Here is a 23,635-nt window from a genome sequence, read left to right as displayed (position 1 = left end):
TTGAGAATAACCTCACATCTTTGATGCCAGTTCTTATTGGAATAAGACTTATTTAACTTCTAGTGACCTTGAACTGCCCACATTACTTGCAGTTTGCGATAACGTTTCAGAAGCCCTCTTCTTGTTTCAGCTAAGAAATAAGTTCAAAAAGAAGATCTGCTGTCCTCTCCTGGTAACTCAGTAACATCTTACTCATCTGCCTGGTTGGTCTAATATATCTTAAATGCTTACATAGGTCTGACGAGCTACATCAGTTTTATATCCTGCAAAGAACACACTGGGAACTGTAACCTCAATACATTCAGCAGTGACTAAGACTGCATTGAATTTTATTGCTCTATTCCTAATAGAGACTTAGAACCAAAGGTGCTTTAGTTGAGGTGAACTTTAAAGATCATCTCGTCCAACCTCTCCCTTCCATGGGCAGGGACAACTTCCATTAGACCATGTTGCCCAAAGCCCCATCCAGCCTGGCCTTCAGCCCTTGCAGGGATGCAGCATCTCCAGCTTCTTTGGGCATCCTGTGCTGGTGCTTTACCACCCTCATAAGTGAAGAATTTTCTCCTTTTGTTCTTTTATTTATTAATCTGCCAATGAGCAGACCCACTGATTCCCTGGAAGCTGTGCTGCTTTGATTGTACTTAAAGAATCTTTCATCATTAGGTTCAACATTTTTCAAATTCAGTTTTAGCTCCCTTAATTTCCTTTGAACATTCAACCAGTATGTATAGGGGATACAGCTATTTTAGGATTTATGCCTGCAGGAGACAACAGTAACCACCAGTTGTTTGCTGGATGAGGGAGTTTTGAGAATACATGAAACTTTTCAGTCTATTTACAGCACCTGTGTTGGACTGCATAGTGAAAATCTCTTTAAGTACTTGGTTTTCGTTGGACAGAGATTGGAAATTGGAGGAGTTGGTCAAATCTCCTTGTGAAGAATATATGGAGATTTTTACTCCTCTGTCTTATGCTCCAAAGAATTACCATTCCACTGGATAAGAGATTAAACAGTTGCTGACTGTGCTGTTAATGTTTGGTGTCTGAAAACTGCTGGGTCACAGCTTGAATCACTGATTGAGCACCTGGGGTAAGGACCCAGTCAGCCCTGGGAACACAGGTGAAGTTAATCTGTGTGACTGGAAGGAGTGGAGCCTGACTGCACCTCTCTTAGGCCTCATTTCAGGGCTGACTGCCATTGGGGAGGGATTTCTTTTTGGAGATTCCTCCTTGGTGGAAATTTCCCATGTGAACCTGGAATCAGGATACAGGTGAGCAATCTTCTCTTCCCTTATAGCACCTTTCTATTGTGCTGATCCTTCTGTCATTATGCTTCTGGTGAAGCACCTTTTCCCCTCATACTAAACTGTCTAATTGTTACACCTGGGAAGCTGGAGACTGAAAGCTATCAGTAGGCAGACAATAAGAGCATCAAGCAAATGGATGCTATTTTCTCTGCTCAATTAAGCAGACTGTGCGTTTTAGAATGATGCAAAGATCTGTTTTTGATATAAAGGTCCTCATTAGATATGCCTGAAAATTTGCCATCTGGGAAGTGTATTTGGTTCAGAGAGCAACACAGGTGAGGTTAATGGTTTGCCAGGATCATGAAATCAGATGGAGGCTCATAGAAATTGAACAGCTGTGGATGATCTTGTTGCCAGTGTTTGAGCATTGCACAGAAACACAGTGTGACTAGCAGTCCTTGCGTGGTGCCTGGCTGTTATTTCTAGTCCACTACCTCTTTCTCAGAACAACTTTTCAGGCTCTGTGTGCTACAGAAGCGTTTGATTTTATTTTCTTTTTCTTTTCATTGTTTCCTTGGTTCCCATATTCTCAGTCCATTTACTTTGCCCACATGTCCTCGTGGAAACGAGCTGTGGGGTTGTCTAATTTGGACTATTATAAGCTACAAACTTTTACCTGACTTTTGCCTAGGTGTGCATTCTTGGTGAGGTCAGTTGTAGCCCTCCAGTCTTATAGCCTCTAAACCTTAAATGTTTCTAATTAATCCCCTAAACCAGTCTCCTTGCCACCCACACGGAGATGTCGGCTTGTTGGAAAGAAGGCATCAGCCTGCCCTGACATTGCCTGTGACATTTTGAGAGTGTCAGTGATTTACTTTCCTCCTTTCTTGGAAAAGGTAGAGGGTTGTTATCTCATCCAAGCAGGAGATTAAGGTTAGCTCACAAGGTAACAAACTTAACCCCAAAGTTGAAGTTCAACTGCTTAAAGTCAAATGCTGTTGACCAGATATGGAAACAGTGTCAGATAGATTCCTGACTCAGAGCCTTGTTATGTGAGGCTCCCACAGCAATAAGTGACCCCATGGCTGCTTCCAACACACTGTACTGTGGTGAAAACAGCAGTTCCCAATATTCCTTACTTTCTGCAGTTAAAAGCAGCAGTTGATAAATGGTGACCAGGAGCCTACCCTGTTTTTCTACCAGATCTGAGGCAAATAATTTCATTATCCCCGTCAGGTGGTGAAGCACAAAATAATTGAGCTCAGTTTAACTTTTAGCATTTTGGGTTTGTAGAGAAGTTAAATGTTACATGAAAGCCACTGAGCTTGAACAGAACAGATGGTAAAATTAATGAAGTTGTTGCTCTGCTCTGAATTTAATATAAACTTTTGTTTAAAAAAGCATATTGTGCCTAAAAACCACAAGCTTTTGTCCAAAGAAAGGACTGCAAAGGTAAAAGATAAACAATGAAATCCGTGTCCATAAATTTCCTATGCCAAAAATGAAGCAAAGTAACCACTGCATACATAAACATTAGATGCTGACACCAGCACCCTCAGAATGTCTATCCTGTGCATCTTTCCATCCAATTCCATGACTGCGTGGAGATATATAGATATGTGACTGATACATTTGTCATGAAATGTAGTAAGAGTTTCCTTGGAAGTTAATGCACGTGGGATGAGCAACAGTGTCCCATGTCCCTCTTAGAGAGAAATGCATGCACGAGTTCTGTCATGTATCTACTGTCTTGCATTGGACTGTGCATGTTCAGGGCAGTCTGACTAGAGAATGGCCAAAGACTAATACACCTTATTAGAAAAACAGCACGTCTCACAAAGCCCAGGCATGGCTGTCTTGTTGTATTCTCCTTTGGGCAATCACTCAGGGGATTATCTGCTTTTAAAGCATACATATAAACTGTGCTAATGGAGATGACTGGGAAGCATAGTGGTTGATGAAATGGAGTTGAAAAAATGTGGGGATGGCCTCTGAGGTCCTCAGATGTATAATTCCTTTTAGGTTTGAACTTACCTCTGTGTGGTTACTGGTTTCTCAACCTGGGATATATGCCAGTGACTCACAGACCACAGTTCACAGTCTGCAAATAGCATGTGGAGCTCTAGTGCTTTAATGGGGTTCTTGGTGAAAGTTTATGAAGGGTGCACAGCCATGTGTGAAGAACAGAATGTAAGTGGAGACCCAAAAAGGTTTGGTGACACTAGGTTGGTATGAAGTAACCCATGGAATTAATTCAGCATTGAAGAAAAGGGGATTACGCTTGGAGGATTAAACTCTGAGCTACTTTTTGGCTGCAGAGTGGGACTGGTATGTGTTTCACAGTTTTGTGTATAAGCACTGACAGGTCTGAGCCTTCACGCTGGATTGAACCTCAGAATACACTACCTATGTAAAATGAACTGATGAATACATTGCCAAAGAGGAGTGACTTTTTTTTTCTTGCTAGATATGTCAGCATAGCAGGACAGTTTGAATTACCAGTTACAGGCCTGGTCTGCTGCAGGTAAATCCTTCTGCTCACCCTCTTTTTGTTTTTCCTTTGTTTGGAAATGTAACGATAATTTTTCAGGAAATGATTTGAAGCTGTCCAGCAGTTTGTTTCTCAGATTTTCCTCTGGACCCTTCTTACAGACAATTGTAACATTGATCCTTTCCCATAAACGATCACAACGTTCTGAGGATGATGTGTCTTCATAATTACATCACCCATTTTTTTCACCATCCTTCAGCAGGTCCTATTTATTCCCATATGTATACGTATACACCTAGGCTCTCTAAACAGTCTCCAGCTCTTCTGCCTTAGCTTGGCCCCCTTTCTCAAACTGTACAGATAAATGCAGCAGTCTGGGAACTTTTTTGGAGATCATGACAGAAAAGTCATTCAGTATTTTGACCTTTGCGATACCATCTGCCAGCAGGTCGTCTCCTCCATTCAAGAGCATCTTTGCATTTCCTTTAAATTTCAGTTTGCTATTAGTATACTTACAAAACTGCTTTTGTCTTTTATGCTCCTCAGCAGGTTGAGCTCCCACTGGGCTCTCTATTTCCCGATAACATCCCTAATTACCCAAGCACTGCTTTTGCATTCCTCCTTTGTCACCTGTCCTCATTTATATTTCTTCTATGCTTCATTCTTGCATTTTAATTCCTTAACAGCTCCTTGTTTTGCTGACGGTGTCTTTTGCCATAATTTCTGGTTGTACAGAGAATCACTGCAGCCTTAAATAAGAATCAGAGGATATTTTTGTTAGCGAGTCTATTATTTTTATTATTTTTAGAATAAATTCTGGCACTAAACAAATTTAAGATCTTGCAACTTGGTTTTTATGGTAATTCTGCCCTCCAGAAACCCTTTAAGTCTGATTGCCCTCCGTTTCTTCTTTCAGCAACTAATTTGCAGTTTTGTCTTAATGCAATGCAGATGTAGTTAAGATGACACTCCTAACCTTTGCAAGAAGTGAATGTAACTTGGATACAGCTGACCTATTTTTATTTGGATCACTAATGCATATTTGTAATACTTCTAAGTCTGTAATATTATGCATCACAGAATGTGTTTACTGTATGTACATGAGGGCATGAATGTAGGTGAACTCATCTTTTGATTAAGTAACGCTTTTCTCTTCAAATATGATACTAGAAGAATACTAATTGGAAAACAAAGAATCTGTCCCTCGCATCTGTGTCTGATGCCATCTTTGAATGTTCAGGTTGCAAGGATTTAATTCATTTTCATGGCAGGTTTTATACTTACGAAGCATTCAGAGGCCTTCTGAAATTCTTCTTGTTTTTAAAGAGAATGAGGCGTAGAATTCTTGGGGGGAAAAGAGCCACTGATAACTGTAATAAGGGCAGGATTCTATTTCAGTTCCCAAACAGCTATTGTACAGAGAGGTTCAATTGCGGAAGCTGCAGTACTCATGAAGGAGTAGTTCTCACTGTGCAATTGAATTTGCTCATTTCAGAAACTGTTTATGCACATGCAAAGGCTCAAGCTTGACTTACAGAATGAAACATCTGTTATAGGCAGTTATCTGGGAGCTATGGGAACAGGCAGTAGAACTGTTTCTTTGTGTAATACATAACTTCTGTTTATTGTATTGAATCAAGACTTCAGCTAGAAATAAGGCTGTTCATATACTGTATATGTTGATGCCAAAGGAGGAAAGTCTTCTGTAAGTTTATGGTAAATGAGATGAACAGAAATTTGGAGACTATTACAAGAACATTTTTCAACAACTATGGACAAATTCAGTGACAGATAACTGTAGACTTGGTGTGTATTTAATAAAGAAAAATAGTAAAATAAAGTTGTGGGGCCTCATGAAATGCACTGAGGATTTCAGACTGCAGAGTTAGGCAGTGGAGCACCCTCACCCCACAGAGTCTTGAGAGGATGTAGAACTTGGGTAGAGCCTGGTGTGTAGGCATCGTGGGTCCAGCTGCTCTAGTTTCTGTGTCAGGGGGAAGAGGCATTTGTTGATGTATCCCAGCAGAAATGAAGGTACTTGGCTTTCTGACTTTTTCACAAAAATGCAGGAAATCCCATTCTCCCTGTATATATTGGATGCATTCAACTTCTTCCACCATTCTGTGGCAGAATCCTCTCCTGCACCGTGGATACCACAAACACAAAAATGTCCTCCTTGTTTGCAAGCAATTGTGTTGGCACCTAGGGGGCAGAGTTCGGTTCACTCTTGGCTCAAAGAGAATGTCTCCAGAGATAGGCTTCCTGGCTCTGAGGTGCTGGCTTGGCCATTTCTTCCACGACACATAGCCAGTGAAGAAGCCTTTTCCCTGTACTTGTACAGAGGTGATGCAACGAATCCCAGGTGTGTGAGGAAACACGGGATAGCCTCACTTCCGATGAACTCAGCACTTTTGAAGCATGTGAGCTGGGCCTGAGAGAAGGGCTTATTTAAATCTGCTTTGTGATTTTACAGTGAAGTTAAAAAGCATATTCTGAGAGGTTTGTGTGCAGAACCATTTCCATGTTATTACCATCATTATTTGCCCTAGAACTGGGTAGAGTGTGGGCCTGCTCTTTTTTGCCCTAGAACTGAGTAGAGTGTGGGCCTGCTCTTTTTTGCTCTAGAACTGGGTAGAGTATGGGCCTGCTCTTTTCTGTGATTTATTTATTTATTTTTAAACTGATTCAGTAGGGTGCCATAAAACTTGGAAAAGAACAATCAATGTAATGTTTGGTGGAAATAAGGGCAGTGTTGGATATTACCCTATAGCTAGAAATAGAAAGAAGTAACATGGAATTGAACGTCATGCTTTCTAAAGTACCGATAATTCAACAGCTTTGTAGCTTTTGTTTTCCATAAAATTCACCACACCTGTGACTGAAGACAGCATGTTCCACGCTCTCCCTTCAGTTTAGCTCCCTTATTTAATGAGGCTGTGCTCCCTCAATAGACTTAGGCAGCTGTAGCAGAAATGTTGCCACAGCTTGAAACAGTGATTGAGCACCTGGTGGGAAGGCAGGGCCAACCCAGGGGAGACCAGCTGCATGCAATGCAGCTGAGTGACTGGAAGGGGTGAAGTCAGGATCCACACCTTCCCAGACCTCATTTAAGGGTTATCAGTGCAGGCAAGGGTATTTTGCAGGAGATCCACGCTTCTGTGATGTCTCCTAGGGGTAAGTAGTTTTTTCCCTTTGTTTCTGTGTTTCTGGCTGCTGTGTTTGGGCTGAACCTTGCTTGCTGCATAGAACTTTGCTACCCCACTGTCGTTGTAATGCTTTCCATTACGTTATAGCATTACAGTGACTATGTTTGAAATGCACTGCTGATTAAAATCAGAATCATCTCTTTTGTTGTGTATTGAGCATATGGCTTGATTTAGAAATAAACTGGTCTGGAAACACAGCTCTCATGCCTTCCTAGAGCTGCTGTTCTAAGTAAGATACCAACTGGGCATAGAGGTGGTCAGAGAAAGAAATAGAGGTACTTGGTGTTATGTTACTCCTCCTCTCTTTCATGATGGACTGGGAAGTAGCTGAAAACTTTAGTGGTCTCCTGTTCAGAAAGGCAAGGGTACTGGAAGCTTGCTCTCTATTTTTCTTCCTTTAATCAGTTAAATGGGAGCCACATGGTCCACTCAGGATGCATTATTCCCTCTGTTTTTCCAGGTGTGTGAAACTTAGAGGCAGTCATATCTTATAAGCTCCTGAAGATACTGTTGGCTTTGTTAGGCAGCACCACACAGGTAAGTTTAAATCTTATTACTTATGAGTTTAAAGCTGTTGTGTTGTTGTTGTTTGTTTTTGAAGTCGCCTTGAGAACCCTGTCTTTAGTTGATGGGCATTGTATTAGTTTAGTATCATAGTCTCTAGGTGTAATATGGATTTTTAGTTGTTATGGTCATATAGTGCTTTACTGAAGCAGTTTCAGGATTACAGCCCTGTTTCAATTTCTTGTATGGATTGGTTGGAAAGATTTCCAGAGAAAATGCTAGTAAATATTCTTTGCTGAAGGAGAAACTTTGACAGGACTTTCTGTTTTGAGGTTTGATGCTAACACTTTAACAGTAGCTGAATAATCAAGGATACTATGCTGTACTTAGGGATCCGTTAATACCCTAGTGATCTGATTTTTGCTTTTGTAAGTGATACAGGCCAATTTCAAAACAGTATGTTATTGTATTGATTTAGTATATTGATTTTTCTGCCTAGGTACAAACTTCTAAATGTTGTAAAGCACTTTCAAACTTGGTGTAACTTCTCAGATGTGTGTGTATATAGGTGTTTCTTTAGTTTTACTAGTATGAGTTGAAGGTGTTGAGACCTTTAAAGTGTGTCTTATGCATCTATTGAATCAATTTTTCTACTGATGAGAAGATAGAACAGTTTTATATGCTTGAACACAAGAACACCAGAGCTTTCAATGTTGCTCTATGTACTTCTAAAAAATTGTTTAGCTCATGTATATACTGCCACAGTACTTCAGAAGTAAAAAACAAACAAACCAAAAAAACGCCTTAAGTTTGATTAGGACAAATGCAGTTTGTATCAAGTCTTAACTCACATCTCATTTTCCAAATAGACTGTGCAAAATGGTGGCAGCCTAGTCATCTTTGTAATGTGGCTATTCTGTGTTTGGACAGCAAAAGCCATTAACGTATGTGAAGCTAAAATGAAATAATGGAAGAGTAGAGCTATTAAGAAAAGCTGTGGTTATTTTCTACTGCTTTTAGTCTAGACGAGTATTCACAGACAACTTTTTTTTCTCCAAGAGACAGAGTGCTACATAGCTTGCAGAATCATTCTTTTTTGCTTGAGAATTCATTTTGAGTTAATTGAAGTTATGAGACAAGTTTAGCAAACACCCTAGGAGAATAAGCACCTGAAATAGCAGATTAGATGCTACTATATTTCAGTAATTTGGATTTACTGTTTTGTTTCTACTTGTAAATGCCGCATACAGAGCTTTTGGGAATGTCTTTGTCACTAAATGACGCAATGAAGAGAGGGGAGACTTCTGAGCTGTCTCAATGATTCAGTAATCAGCTGAAAGGGTTGGCTTTTTGGTGTGATCTGAGTATTGAATAGGAATAATGAAAAGTCAAAATATGAAGATATTATGAAGATTTGGTTATGTCCTGCAACTTATTTCTAACCCTAGGAAGTATTACTCTTATTCATAGTGATACTGAGGAATTAATGAACTTGTCCATGGATGCATATTAAGTCTCAGCATTGCCAAGAATGGTGTTCTTACCTCCTGAATGTTACTCTGGCGCCTTAAGAGAATTGTCCCATTTTCACATTTGTGAGGTGGTAGAAAGATCACAAGTAATCTAGTTCATTTAATTCCTTTTATCTCCTCTGTTAGCAATGACTTTTTTTAATTTATTCAGAGCCTACTGACTATATTCTAATCTAAAAGGAGGTGATATAGATTGCTGTTTCATGACTTAATGGAAAACTAACTGCAAATTAAATGCAAGAAACCAAGCCATACTGTCTTTCATAGTATTTTGTAAGTGATGTTGTATGACTTCCGTGAACATGCACAAAACATTCTCGGCATTAGAGTTTTGAATGGGTTTTCTTCCTCCCCAGGGTGTTCCAAAGTAGATTGTAATACTTCTTTTTGGTGACCGGAATTACTTAGATATTCTATTAGTACTAGTAAATCTAATGATCTTCATACAAGAAAAGGGGACCAAGCTCAAATAAATGACCTGTTCATGCAAACTAGATAATCTATTTATATAAAGAGAGCTTTTGAAATGTATTCTGGAGAAAAGTACCTATAGTAATAGGTGTGATGGTAATAACAGATGACAAAAAGATGATGATGAAAAGAGCAGAAGTATTCTCTGAGACTAGTGGTAATGTAATAACTCCAAATCCTCCTACTTTTATCTTGGACTGAAGGGAAGTCAAATTTGCCTTTCTTGAGTGACTAAGTGTTTCAGGAGTATGAAAACATAGCAGCTTCTCATTACATCTTTGGACAAGGAGTACAAAGAACATTGCAGCTACCTGTGCTAGGAGCATGTGTTCAACTACTGTAGTCAGTAGACTTGCTGTATGTATGCTCAGACCTCCTCTGACAGCTCAGGAGCATTTATCCTCTTCAAAGATCTTCACTTCAGACTCCCTGAGGGTATCTTATTAACTACAAAAGGTATAAGAAAGCACCTCGTTTAATCTTCCTTCCCTTTAAAATGCATAGATGGCCACATAGCAAAATGTTATAAGGAGCTTCAAGGTATCAGTTTGTATGAAAGATCTGGTAAGGAGAGGTAGACTGTTAAATAGAGAGCTCTGAATAATGATGATAGTTATGGTGGTGTATAGGGCTCTTTAGGAAACACACCAAGAGGTCTACTTAGAGAATTAGTGAAGTGCTATAAATCCCACTGGATCTGGGAGGGTTTGTCAAAAGCCAAGCGCGGTTCACCTGGTGTGTAAAGGTTAGATTGTCTGTCAAAGTTTGAAGATACCAAATCAGTAGATGTAAGGTCTTCTATTTTCAGAAGTTACCCATTGGTTATTCCCAGACTGCAGATGCTACTATTGCTGTTTGCCAAGTAGCATGTTTTTAGCTGCATGTATGTTTGAAAAACACAGCTGAATGCATTTAACTGCATACTGCCTGTTCACACTGATGTTGACTTTGAACTATTCATGTGTTGCTGAAGACCACAACTGGCAAAATGAAGATGTGTACTGAGTCTTTGGTTTTATGGTTGCTGCAGCACGTATCTTAGATGTGCTTCAAATATCATTCTTCCTAATCCAGTTAATCTGTAACTACATCTGACCAAATGTACCCTAAATCCTATTCTGATATAGTTGTTGTTTTTATGCTGTGCCCTGCGACAAAATCTTTTGTAAAGCTGTAGCTCAGGTTAATATAGGAGATCTAGGCTTGTGATAACTTGCTGCTATGTATATCAAGACCTCTCATTGTATTTCTTTTGCTGCTAAGAATTCCAGTAGTCTATTAAACCAAGTAAGAGTCAGAGCACAATCATGCTAAAGGATAAGAAATGCAAATAATTGGTTGTGGAAAGCATCACCAATTATAGTATTTTAAACTATATTATTAGTGGCTCATCTCAGTGAAGTTTGAACCCTGGTTGTATCTGTGTCGCAACTGAAACCAACGTGTCAGCTAAGGATGAATAGATGCTGACTGCTGTAGATGAGGAATGCCTTATTTGGAGCCCTGATGTTCTGAAGGTGGACAGTGCAAAACGAAGATAGGTCTTAATTTATATCTGAGTTTTTTTCACTGAAAACTTTCGTGAGAAATTGCACCAGATCTTGAGAAAGTGATTTTTCTGTTTGGCAAAGCCAGTATTTATCATATAAAGAGAGAGTTTTGGTGAACCAGAGAAACTGGGAAAGAAAGAGAACTAGTGAGGAACTTAGTCAAGTGTGAATCTGTGTGCTGACTGACAGTGCTGTTCAAACCCCTTTCTGGCTATAACATAGAAATGTGTTAGAAATGTGTCTTTGAGGAGCAGGTGGTCTTCAAATGTCTTGAATAGCAAGATAATTGTGAAAGATCTTTAATTTTCAAGCAGTTTTATCAGCCCTGGCTTCTACTAAAAATTAACTAGCTCTATCCTCTAAGTTTTCAACCAAAAATATTGTTGTTTAAGTTGCCTGATTTATCTTTGTCTTAAGCTTAATCTCCTAAAGCAGGAAAACTGGCAGAGAACTGATTTGTTCTTCTCCAAGCATTGGATTTATGTTGCCAACAAAAATAAACAAGAAAAACAAAAATCTGTTTCTAAATCTGTACTGCTATTTTCCACGGACTCCTCATGGAGACTAACAGAAGTAGTGGAATTCATCCAGTCATCTAAGACTTACCACTCTTGATGCAGACCAGAATTAAGAATGTGTTGCAAAGATGAATTCCAGGTCTGAGATCCAAGTGGCAAAGTCCTTGTGGCTTTAGCTGTGCACATGTGTGGCCAAAGACCTTATCCTTTAGTGTAGAAGATGATTTGTGTTCTGCTTCAGGCTGGCAAGGCACATAGAGAGCAGAGAATGGAAACAGTCTAAAAATCTTGCATGACAGAATCTGTTTGCTTAGTCACTTCCAAATTACTGCAATTCCTTACAGTTCAGGACTCCTTAGTGGCCAGAAGGGGCTGATTTTTTGCAGTGTTTTAAATGCCTGGGCTTGCAACTGCTTTGCAGTTCTTGAGTTTGCTGGTGTTCATATGAATCCAGGAAGCAGCCCAAACATAGAAGATAAACTTGCAATATGGCATGTACAGAATGTAAAGAGATGGTAAGTGTCCATGAATGTCACAGAGAAGATTCTTTGGGCAGGAAACTTCTCAAACTTGTGCTTTTTCTGGTCATGTCAGTGCATAGCCCGCAGTTAGCACTGGTGATGTTTTTCAACCTTATTGCACTTAAAGCAGGCCTCCCAGACAACAGGCTGGAACATTATGTGAAGCTTCTCAGGCAGAAATCTCTCTAGGTCATCTTGCACCATACAGTTGTTCCCATTCATCTTTGCTTTTCTGTTTTAAAGTATTTTTGAGAATTTTATCCTAGCTGAAATCTTCCACCAAGTTTTAAACAGCCTTAAATTGTCAGCTGTTACTGACTTTTTCAGAATCCATTGTAGATGCTTCCTCTTACAGCATTTGTGTGTACGAGACACTGTGGAGTTCATTATGTTAATAATACCTAGTAGTTACTTTAAAAATCATACTCTAAAACGTATCCCAGACTGAGAAAGCCAACTGAGAGAGCTTAGAGTCCTAACTGACTAGTGCAGGAAGTACCTCCTTTCTTCAAACAGAAAGCTAAATAATAACAGTTGTTATTGAGATCCCCTGCAAAAGCAGTCTGCTTTCTTGTCCTGGTACATGATGAACATATTCAGCAAATAGTTCTGCTTCTCTTTCTTTAGGTTATACTTTATTCCATGTGGTCTGCACCTCAAAAAACTCCTTCGGCTCCCACAGTGAATCAAATCAAGTTTCAGCACTAAACTAAGAAACCAAAGTTCTAACTAGTGAAAAACGACATTTTTCCCTCCGGAACTTTAAAGTCAGTTAACAGCTTTCTTGAGTGCATGTACATGACGCTACTTAGTTCCCCATTAGAAGAAAAAGAGGAAAAAGCTGAACAGTAAACATTACCTGGCATATGTACAATGTTCTGACCTAAACAGTAGGTGACTCCCGAGCTGTGGCTCTCTTTGTGTCACTGAAGTCTCTGTTTTATGTTCTGTTGTTAGTTTTTACAATAGAACTTCCAGATAGACCAATTTACATCACTAAAAAGCTACATCTTGGATTTGTGTTGTTTCTGCATGCTGAAGACAGTATTGCTACATCTTTCTTACTGCCTTTAAATAAACTTAGTTGGTTCCAGGTGTTAATTAATATGCATGCTCCTGACTGCAGTGTACATCCCACTTGGGGTCTGCTGATGTTTACTAGGTAGTCTCTTTAAATGGGCGCAGGTAATTATTCCAAATAATCTTGGCTCACGTTTACTTAAGTCTTTCAGGTGTTTAACTGGACTGTCTTCGGAATTTCATCTGTTCAAGTGGGCACTTTGCTTTCCAGAGGCTGACAAATATTGTATGCTTTACCTGGAGAGGTGTCAGGAAGATGCTCTATTTCCTTCTCTACCTTAGGCACACGTTGCTGCAAAGGCAGTGGGATACTAATGTAATCTGACTCCTCAGCTTATAAATGAGCATGTATATTCAACCAGTTTTACTGGGAATAGGCTGTATTGGGGGTTGTTCTTGAATATTCTTTGTCTTATAAGTTGTTTCTGTGCAAAGATTCCATTCTTTGTTGAATGTTTAACTCAAATAACTTTGGAAAAGTATCTTTCTGTAGAAGATGACTGCAAATGGCAGTAAATTAGCACCCTCCTGGGAACTGTTATATTTTGAACGTGCTTTTCAAAAGAAACCATGAATGCTTGTGCCACCTGCTTACATTCTTGGAAGCTCACTTTAACCCCATGAGTGTGAGAAATCACAATCAGACAGAAAATGTGGAGTGCTTTGAAACATCTCATTGTTTCATAAGAAGAAACTTTGCTGGCAAGCAATGATCCCTATGATCTGTTCAGGTCCAAATACTCAGAATACGCGTCAGAGATCAACTCCTATTACAAAAGCAGTAAATGTGCCTTAATGCTTCTACTGGGACTTCTGTGGCAGATTTATAGCTGTAGTTGTTGCTCACAGCTGTTGGGAATCTTGGGATGAAATAGGACCTTTGGGAGTTCAGGGAGCATTGTGAAAGTCTGGAGTGTTCTTAAGGATGTTTGGATGAGGGTGACTAAAATAATCAGGTGATTTGGAAGGGAAACAGTGTTACTTAACAGCTATGGCATGATCTAGCAAGTGGTAGATGCCACTAATGTCCACAAAAACAAAAAGAGGTTAATGTAATATACCATAGCTTCCTGTTACGGGAATTTACTTCAGTGATAATATCTGGTATGTAATGAAGTCGTTATCTCAGCTGCAGGTTCTAAATATACCATGTGTTTTATGCCAGCCACCTCCAGCTTGGTTGTGCAAACCAGTCCTTGGGAAATTCCTCTGAGTGTGGTTTTATCAAGCAGACCAGAGGGAGGGTTTTGTCTATGCTTCTGACTAAGGGAGTGTGAAAGAAGTGTCTAAAAAACATACAAATTACCTAAAAATGTACTGATTGGCTGTTGCTCCCAACTAATCTTCCTTGGTCTTTTTGCTTGATGTGACAAAAGGAGAGAAAAGTTGACTGTCTCTCTGGCTAATCTGATGGTGTTGTCTTGTGTAGCTAAAACCTGAATAAAGTGGTAGAGAAACAAACTCTGCTTTCCCCCCCCCCCCCCCCCACTGGTAGCTCTGTAACATCAAGAGGGAGATGATCAGAAATTATTATTTTTCACTTTTCTTGTCACCTCTTCATTATATCCTTCAGAATGAGTGCATGCTTATAGAAGATAAAGTACATAGATGCATAAATATCTGAAGTATGCTGTTGAATGGCACTTTCTGTGTTTGGTTGGGAGCCAATTACTAAGGTTAGGAGACTGCTTGGTGCCGGGCCCAGAACTAGAGGACTTATTTTGTAAAATAGACCAGTGTTGTGAATGTTGGAGTGTCTTTGTTGATTAATTTATAAATGATGTATGTTAGAATAAGCTACATTCTAGTAATTTGAAGGATTTTAATTCTCTAGTTTATGTTAGCTGAAAGGAAATCATGTGTTTTTGTCTGGTACTAGTTAAGGACGCTTTCACAATGAATTAGAAGATTAAACTTATTCTTCGAACTGTCCTGTGACGTTTATAAATAATGAGTTTTGTTTTAGTAAACCTATTTCAGATATAATAGAGTAGTGTCTCAAGCTAAATACTTAAAATGGTAGATTAAATTTCCATCTGTTTCCAGTCAATATTAAAGTACAAGCCTTGTGCTTTGGCATTTTTGCCATCAGTGGTGTGTTTGTATTTTGGCTGTTGACTGCTGCACTTCAGGTTTCTGGACAGGTATCTATAGACTGACTCAAAAGCAGGAAGGCTTCCATATGGTGAGTTCAGACTTGGCACCTCATGTACATTGAAGTTACTTGTAGATATTGTGGCATTAACCTTAGGTTTTTAAACAAACTGTTTTTCATCTGCATCACCAAAGGAGGCCAGTTGACCCTGCTTATCTGCATGACTAATTATTTTTAAAATTCCTGTATATTCTTTTGTTAAGGAATATGATATTTTTATTCTTAGCCTCTCTTCTATTACAATTAACTCTCAACATCTGAGATAATGTTACTACTAAATATGTATTTACAAAACAATAATCATAGTTCTCAAGGTGATTTGTGATCAGTCACTTGAAACACTTCTCTATACCTCTGTAGTTGTTTACCATTTTGTGACTTATTTAAGAGTGATGAAATCCAGGAAGCTGTAATTCCACACACGTCTGCTTTGCAGTTTTGAGCTGGAAGATGAAATCTGTTTATTTCACTTGCATAATCATACAAAGTATAAATGGTTTATTTGAAGTTTAGTAATCTTCAGGGCAGTGACAGATTTTATATTCTGTCAGGATAGAAGATGATTTGCACTTAGCTATGAAAAGTGATAACAGTATTTCTGGGAGCAGGGTGTAGTGAGGGAGAAGTGGAAAGAGTGGAAATAATCTTCTTGTGCAGGTGAAACGTCAAATACCTTTTAAGGTAGCTCATATAAGAAGAGGGGAACAAACTGAAGAAGAGAATGAGTGATTTTCAGGGAACTACCTTGACTCAATTCTGCATGTCACATTTTTATTAGCTAAAGGTAGGGGCTGGAGGGAGGAAAGGGATATGCTTGGTCTTAATAAACATTCCTCTTTCTTTAGATTTTTTTTCTAGCATACTGGAGAGAATAGCACATGTGTTCCCTACCCCACAGACCTCAATATGGGACCTCATAGCAGAGGAATCTCTGGGTGAGAGACTTTTCTCTAATAGACAGCTAATTGGCATACAGAAAGACAGTGGAGGAGGAGTCCTTAAACATTTGAGGGCCATAGAAGAATATGTAGTTAGAAACATTAAGGAAATTAGTGAATGAAAGTGGATTGTGATGTGTTTAATAAGCCATCTGTTCCATCTTTGACATAGATGATGCTGGGAAGGAAAAGGCATTGGAAAATATTATCGGGCTAACTTGTCAAATGGGGCTGTCTTCTGTATGCTGGCTATACCAGCATACATCTAATTGCTGTATTAATGCTTGCCCCTGTAGCAGAAAAGATCATTTGATAGATCAACTTAAGCCAGCTGTGCAAGTGTGTGCTGAGTTCCTTGGCTTCACAGTGACATGATTTTCTTATGTGCTTTGCCTATTATTATCATTTTAGTTTTGTCTGTATCACCACCAGAATTTGTGACTTCTCATCTAAATAGAAAAGGCAATGTTTTTCTGTACTTAAGGTTTTAGATTAGGTTTTTTAAGAAGAGCTACGCAGCTTGTTCTGGGAGCTGTTGTTTATATCCCCCCCCTTTTTTTTTTATGCTAGTGCCTCATAGTCTTTTGGAATAGTGGAGCTTTGTGCTTCCTCATCTGTGCCAAGTCACTTTCTTGGAGAAGACTGCCTGTTCGAAAGACTTGACATATAATGACTGAAAATATGAAGCACCTGAACGACGGCTTGCTTTTTATGTTATAAGCCACATCTTTTGTGTTGTCTCCCATTCACTCTAAAGGTCACTTCATCAGATGTGCCCATCCAAATTCCTCAAGACTTTCTGGAGTCCATCTTCTGAACAAGGCAGGGAAATTGAAGTTCACTCATCCAAACCGTTATGACTACACCAATTGTGGCACAGCTCTTTATGGGAAGATAAGGGGTGTAACAACAGCTAAAAACTCTTAATTCCTCAGGGCTGCACAGGTCTGTGGAAAATCTGAGCCTTGGGATTGTGGAAAGAGAAGAAGAAACCTGAACACTCTTCCATATCGCCAGCAGAAAAACAACTTTGATATAATTCAAAGGCTTTGCTGTTTTGTTGTCAATAGATTAGAAAGGCAGAGTGATGTTCCCAGTTGTGTCAGGTTAGATTGCAGTTTAACATTAAAATGGGATTGTCTGTCTATAAATCTATTTGTGGCTATTTCTGAACTTCCCTTGACAAAAGCAAGGAAAAGTGATCTATAAATCATTATGTTACAAATGTCTTATGCTTTCCTGGTTGGCTTTAGGAACAGAAAAGGTATATTTGTTTCTCTATTTACCCACACTTATCCCTCAAATGAGTTTTGGTTTTATCTTCGTTAAACAGAAATGACCTTTCTGTCAGTAGCTAGGCTGATAATGTTGTGTAAGCCTGATGACTGTGCACAGTGGGGACTGTGTTGCATATGGGCAGATCCATCCTTTCAAAACATGAATAGAAACGTAATTGCACATTTTTGTGGCACTGTGTAAAACTGAGTAAGTGAACTTACCTTTACCTGCATTGCTTGTTGCAGCACTGATTACTAGCTGCTGGTAGGGGGCTCAGGCTTGGGGTTTCAGGGCAGTGAGGCAGGACTGGTGTTTGCCTCCCTTTCCAGCTGTTCTCCCCCACTTCCTCTTAGATGGGTTCTGCTGTGTTCTCTGTGTCCTTATTTTTCTCTTTCTGGAACTTTGTAAATTTGTCCTGATTTTTACAGTGGTTTTTGAAAGCAATCTGTAATGTTATGGCATAGTTTTCTGCAACTGCTTACTTTGGAATGCAGAGCTATGTATTTGACAGAACCTAAAGAAACAAGACTGAGTGTAGCTGTGACAAAATAGAATAAAAACGATATTCATTTGTTTACATTTGCTGAGTACGCCAGTGAGGCAATGTTGTGATGTTTTCAGTTAGATGTGCTTGGTGAGAGCTCAGCATCTTTTCTCCTTCTGCCATAGCTATCAGAACTGTCTGAAGCCAGGAACTCTTCCATTATAGTTGGAGCTAGGTGGAGGAAAATTGCACAGAAACATTTTTTAAGCCAAGGCTAATGAGGTTTTCAGTTTTATTTATTATGTTTTGAAAGATACCACATTTTCTATTAATATTTCTTTTTCTTCAGGATTTTTTCAGGTCTTGATGGAAGAAGGAAACCATTTCCATCTAAAGCTCCTATTAAAAGCAGAAGGCACTAAATTCTGAACATACTTTTCTCTCTGGAATATTAATGTGTTTTCTGGCCAGTGGCAATTCTTGATCTCAGTAGAAGCTCATAATTGGAGTTTGCTATGCTTTTTCTTGGGTGCAATACATTTTTATTTTGGCAATGTTATTCCCTCTTTTGCAAGTGGTGATTCCATTTTCTCACAGCACTATGCAGGATTATGTGTACTGAGACTGTGCCCTAAGGCTTATAGTATATTAATTCATTCTAAGTTATGTGTGGTTTTAAGAGTGCCTCAATGGCCCAAAATCAAAACCATGCAGAAAAGGACAAAATAACACAAGCTTACTCCTCTAAGGCATAAACTATCGATCTGATGACAATAGTAAACGCAATTACACTGATCAGTACAAACCTGCAGCAGTTCACATGAGGCCTGAGAAAGACATTCATGACAAGGTGCTGCAGGAGAAAATGAGTGACAGAGTAATGTGCTGTCTTTGCCTTCCTTCCCATACACTGAGAGTGCTGATGAAAAGTGAGGAAATTAGGGCAGCACCTCTGAAAGAAGGGCAAATCTAATCTACTTGGGGTTATGTAGTACTTGCCATAAATCTGCAAGCTTCATTCAGGATACTGATGGAAGCATAATTCTGGCCAGAAATGCTGAGTTTAAGGTTTCTGAAGTAACCTCTGTCTCTAGCATGGAATATTGTGCCTTGGCACAAGATGTTACAGGTACACTTTAGGGTGCACTGGAGGCTGGGATAACCTTCAGGGGTCTGGAGGAAATTGAAGGCAGTGCAGCCTGATCACACTGACTCCTGGAGATGCATCCCAGCATGGATTTGCAAACTTGGGATGATGTTTATGTGTTAGGTTGGGGAACAGCCAGAACTGTGCCTGGGTAGCAGCAAGACACAAAGGGTAAGCTGCAGTCCTGTAAAAGAGTTGGTCCTATGGCCTGATCTTCTTCAGGACTCAATTACTCTGCTGCTCAGACAGACACAGAACAATCTGTGTGAGATCATGCCATCAGAAATTGTCCTCAACTCCTGAGGTTTTGATCCTGTCTATGAAGTATCTTGCAGCTCTCTACAGTACACACAGACAGGCTGCATTGTTGTTGAAAAGTAATCCTCCGTTGAATAACACAATCCTTAACCAGCTTTTTTGTGAGAGCTGCCTGTATATTTCTCTGTATAGAAATAAACGACGTTCCTAGAAGGGAATTGGTACAGTATCAATAAAAATATGTCAGAGACATAGAAAATTGGTTTGTCAGTGGGAAGGTCATCTCACAGGTGTGATTTGCTGTTTGATCTGTAGAAATCAGGTTAGGGATACCACAAGATATACAGCAGTCTCTACAGTAATGGATCATCTTGAATGTTGTTGCCTTGAAATTTTTAGACTTCTGTGAAACTGCAGTGTGTTTCTTCTAAATATGTTCAATGAGAAATCTCATGATATTCTTTTAATCAGTGTTCTGTGTTGCTTAGTTTGCTGTTAGAGCTGCATCTTGGCTTTATAGTACAGCCTTGCACTGTGAACAGAAGTGTAGTGAAGCAGAAACATTTCAGAGAAGTACTGGGAGTTTTGGCTTACAACAGATGTTAAAAGGACTTATCAGTGCAAGAAGAATGTTTTATAAGCTAGTAGGTTCCAAGGGTGTCTCGTATCCTTCTTGGGAACAAGGGAGTTCTGATTTTGACAATTTCTGCAAAAACTACAATTCTGCAGGATCTTCCTAGATGGAAATTCAGATAACAAACGTCTGTTGCTGAGATGGAATCTGAGGTAAAGGTGTTGGCATGGCATGCATGACATGGAGGTGTCCATTCTCTATCATGACTCCCAAAAATCTGACTTTGTTTTTAATTTAACCAGTCTCTAACCCACTGGGCTTTCCTATCTTTTTCTCCTACTTAGTGCTGTTGGCTGTGTGCGTGTATATTGGTGTTGTAAAATATACTGTAGCTATGTGCAGCCAGACTTTCCTCTGGTATGATGAATAGAGGAGAGAGTAAATAGTCCATGAGACTGAGCCTTAAATTCATAGCATAAGCTTCCATTGCCCAGAGGCCTGTGAAAAATGTTGAAATCATGCTGAATGCATCACAAACTGAGGAACTGGGGACTTATTATTTCTGTAGTCTAAATTCCCTGCAATTTTCTTGCATCCAGTTCTCTCTCCAGACTCCGAATGCCTGTATCTTCAATTAAATTTCTTTCACTTGAAGTAATTTTTTTTTTAAGGAAAAACCCTGTATAGATACGAAAGGAGAAAAAAACTTGAATGACCTCTAACTATGAGATTGCGTATTTCCACACTGCACAGCGAGGCCCGTGGTGAAAATATTTGCTAGGCCAGATATGTTTCTAATAAATGAAATTGCATAAAATGGCAATGAGAACAGAAAGCAACAGAACTTCTGAAATTGGATCTTGTCTGTGATACTTGGTATTCTAGGAGAGTTTTATTACATTGCCTCTAGATTTTGCTTTTACAGCCTTGTTGCTTCTCAGACTCTGAAAAGATTGGTAAACTCGTGACTTGATCTACTTCATCCTTACGACATGATGATTAAAATAGCTGGCACTATGCCACGCCGTTCTGATATGCTTTCAGGGAAGAACTAGTTTGCAAGGTTGAACAATGGTATGATGCACTAATTAGTATAATTTACTTCTCAGATCTCCTTGAATTACGGTAAGATCATCTTTCAAAAACTCGATAGCTGAGAGCCCAGGAGGTGAACTGGTTTTAACATCTTATCACTGAAGCAGGCTATTTCGAGTTAGTATTGGATCAATTTGATTCTTTTTCAGTACTCATTCAGATTGCACGAGGTTTGTTTTTTTTTTTTTTCCCTTAAATGCAATGTTGTGAAGACAAAACTTAAATCTGCTTTTCTGAGAGAATGCTTGCCATCATCTGAAATAGCTTAATGACTAGTCTGATGTCACGTTTGTTTCTGTTAACCCAAGGCCAGGCACTGAAAGCATGTGATCTTATGTGGTTAAATGGAGGGAGACTGGGGTGACCTGTTTGGCACTGGCTATGATAAAGAACTGTAATTTAAAGATGGCAAATTCTGGCTTGCATTTCAATGAGTAATACATCCACTACTACTCTTGAGCTGATAAATGGGAATTTATATTTGTTTTGCTAATGATTGAAATAATAGAGGAAACCATAAATAATTGGTCAAGTATTTTGCTGAAAGAATCTTTAAATGCCTTGAAATATGAGTTGTACTTCATCCCGGATTTGCAGTTAAGTAAAAATGAAACCCAGGCCAAGATCAGAAAGTCACCAGCAGATGTGAAGTCAGGACCTGGGAGTGGACTGCAGAGCTGTGGATGTGAGCAGTTCATTCTGCAACTCCACTTGTACTTTTAACAGTGTCAAAACATCTGAACCTATGGAGTCTCTTAGTGAAGGTCTGCAATCCCAAATCAAATTGCTAAGAAATAAATGTTGCTAACTCAATTTGAGCAGATGATACAAAGGCAGCATAACATGGCATCTTCTGGAAAGAGGTGAACTTGCTCTGCCTGCCCTTCAATCTCTCAAAAAGTTGCAGGGCTGCATAACAAGAGAATTGTGGCTGAGCTAATAAACCCTGGTGGGAATGCTTTAGGCAAAGGGGCAAAGATGATAACATGCTAATCTGGTGTGTAACTGAAGTTCTGCATTTCAAATTCTATTTCTAAAACAAAGAGCTTTGTTTATATAATCTGCCTTTCCTTTTGCTTTTCATTGGCATGACTACACTTGTAAGAAATTGAGTGTTTTTCTCACCTCGTTTATACTTGAGTGTTCTTAAAGTGTTATGAAGGGTAGTTGTAGACCCAAGCTCTGTTTTTCCTCCTCAACAGCTATGGATTCACTGAATTGGGTTTGTGGGTTTGTTTTTAGTAAAAGGTGCTTTCACTCTTTCATGTCAAGTATAAAGAGCTCTGATAGAAATTTAATGTAGAAGTTAAAATTTCTTGCCTTGCATTGTTCTGGGCAGAAGTGTTGAAGTCAGCATAGGAAAATGCTGTCTTTTTGCCTACTCAAATTACATACCTTGCTCCTTGGTAATGGTATGGTCAGATCTTTCAGAAACATATGCCTCTTGATCTAGAGGTGTATGAATGTGTGAGTAATTGGGTCAGATGGAATAATACAGGAAAGGAGAAAATTTAATATCTAACTGTAGAATTCAGAACCTCTGAGAGAAATTTTCAGGTTAAATGTTGAGGATAAAGTATTTACTGATCAGAAAGTTGCTGAAGATGTGAGGAATGATAATTTACTTCCTTCTAATCTGTACTATAGGCAATAAGAATTCTGTATGCTCCTTGTAAATAGTGATATCAGACTCGATGATTATGAATAGCTTGTGAAATCAAGCCCTATATCTCTGTTTCTTTGGCCAGCCACTCATATCCTCACTGGGTTAGGATAACTGTGGATATTTGCTTAGAAAAGTTGCTTCCTTACAGCTGTACTACTACAGTGTCTCTCCATATTGTTTTGGAAGACATAAACTGTGACTGCTACTGACTACCAGCAGATCTGTCACTTCATTCTCTAAACATGAAATGAGCAGTGATGTTCACTGAGGCAAATCTAAACAAATCTTCTACAAATTAAGCCAACTGTGTTGTGAAATATTGAGGTAAATGTATTATCTCAGTAGAAAAATATGAATATTTTCAATTTTCAGCTATGTTAAAAACAAAAATGGATTAGGACAAAGGAGGAACTGTGCTGCTGTCAGAAAATGTAACCAGTAATCTGTTTTGTGGTGAGCTGCTTATATAAAATAGGAATGTGCTGTTGCTACCTGGAAAAAAGTTAAAATCAATGAATTGCAGAAGTATGCAGAGGTTTATGACATACTGGAAGAGATGGCTATTTGAAGGAGGCTGCAGGATGACAGAATATATAAAGACAGGAGAGAAGCAAATATCACAGAACAAGAAACTCAGCACTCACGAATTACACTGCAACAACAGATTGAATGGCTGTTTGTTGAGTGCGTGTGTTGAAAGATGAAAGCCATAAAAGCATCTGGGAAGATAGCTGGCGGTACAGCTACCAGTTTGTATGAAGTTTGTCCTTCAGTATCCATTGCCTTATGCAGGTAGAAGACTTTGTCTGTTAAGGATTGCAAAACTGGTGAATTAAATGGGTGCATTTCAAGGACTGTTGAAAGATACTTTTCGTATTTAGACCTTTCAGCTTATTTTTCTTCAAAAATAGTCATCCTTG

At 39.1% G+C, this 23,635-nt stretch overlaps 1 long non-coding RNA gene across 2 annotated transcripts; it reads left to right on the top strand.

Annotated features, from left to right (window-relative positions):
* The first annotated feature begins 6,840 nt into the window (after positions 1–6,840).
* Positions 6,841–18,070, top strand: LOC107315076. Of its 2 annotated transcripts, XR_001555788.1 has the most exons (4): positions 6,841–6,912; positions 7,405–7,481; positions 16,121–16,210; positions 16,784–18,070. It is a non-coding gene; the product is annotated as an uncharacterized LOC107315076 (long non-coding RNA). The 2 variants fall into 2 exon arrangements; XR_004307502.1 differs by lacking the exon at positions 16,121–16,210.
* Positions 18,071–23,635: the final 5,565 nt, after the last annotated feature.

Source organism: Coturnix japonica, chromosome 5 (genome assembly GCF_001577835.2).
Source record: "Coturnix japonica isolate 7356 chromosome 5, Coturnix japonica 2.1, whole genome shotgun sequence".
In the NCBI taxonomy this organism is placed as follows: Eukaryota; Metazoa; Chordata; class Aves; order Galliformes; family Phasianidae; genus Coturnix; species Coturnix japonica.
This window is presented reverse-complemented; position numbering and strand designations above follow the sequence as displayed.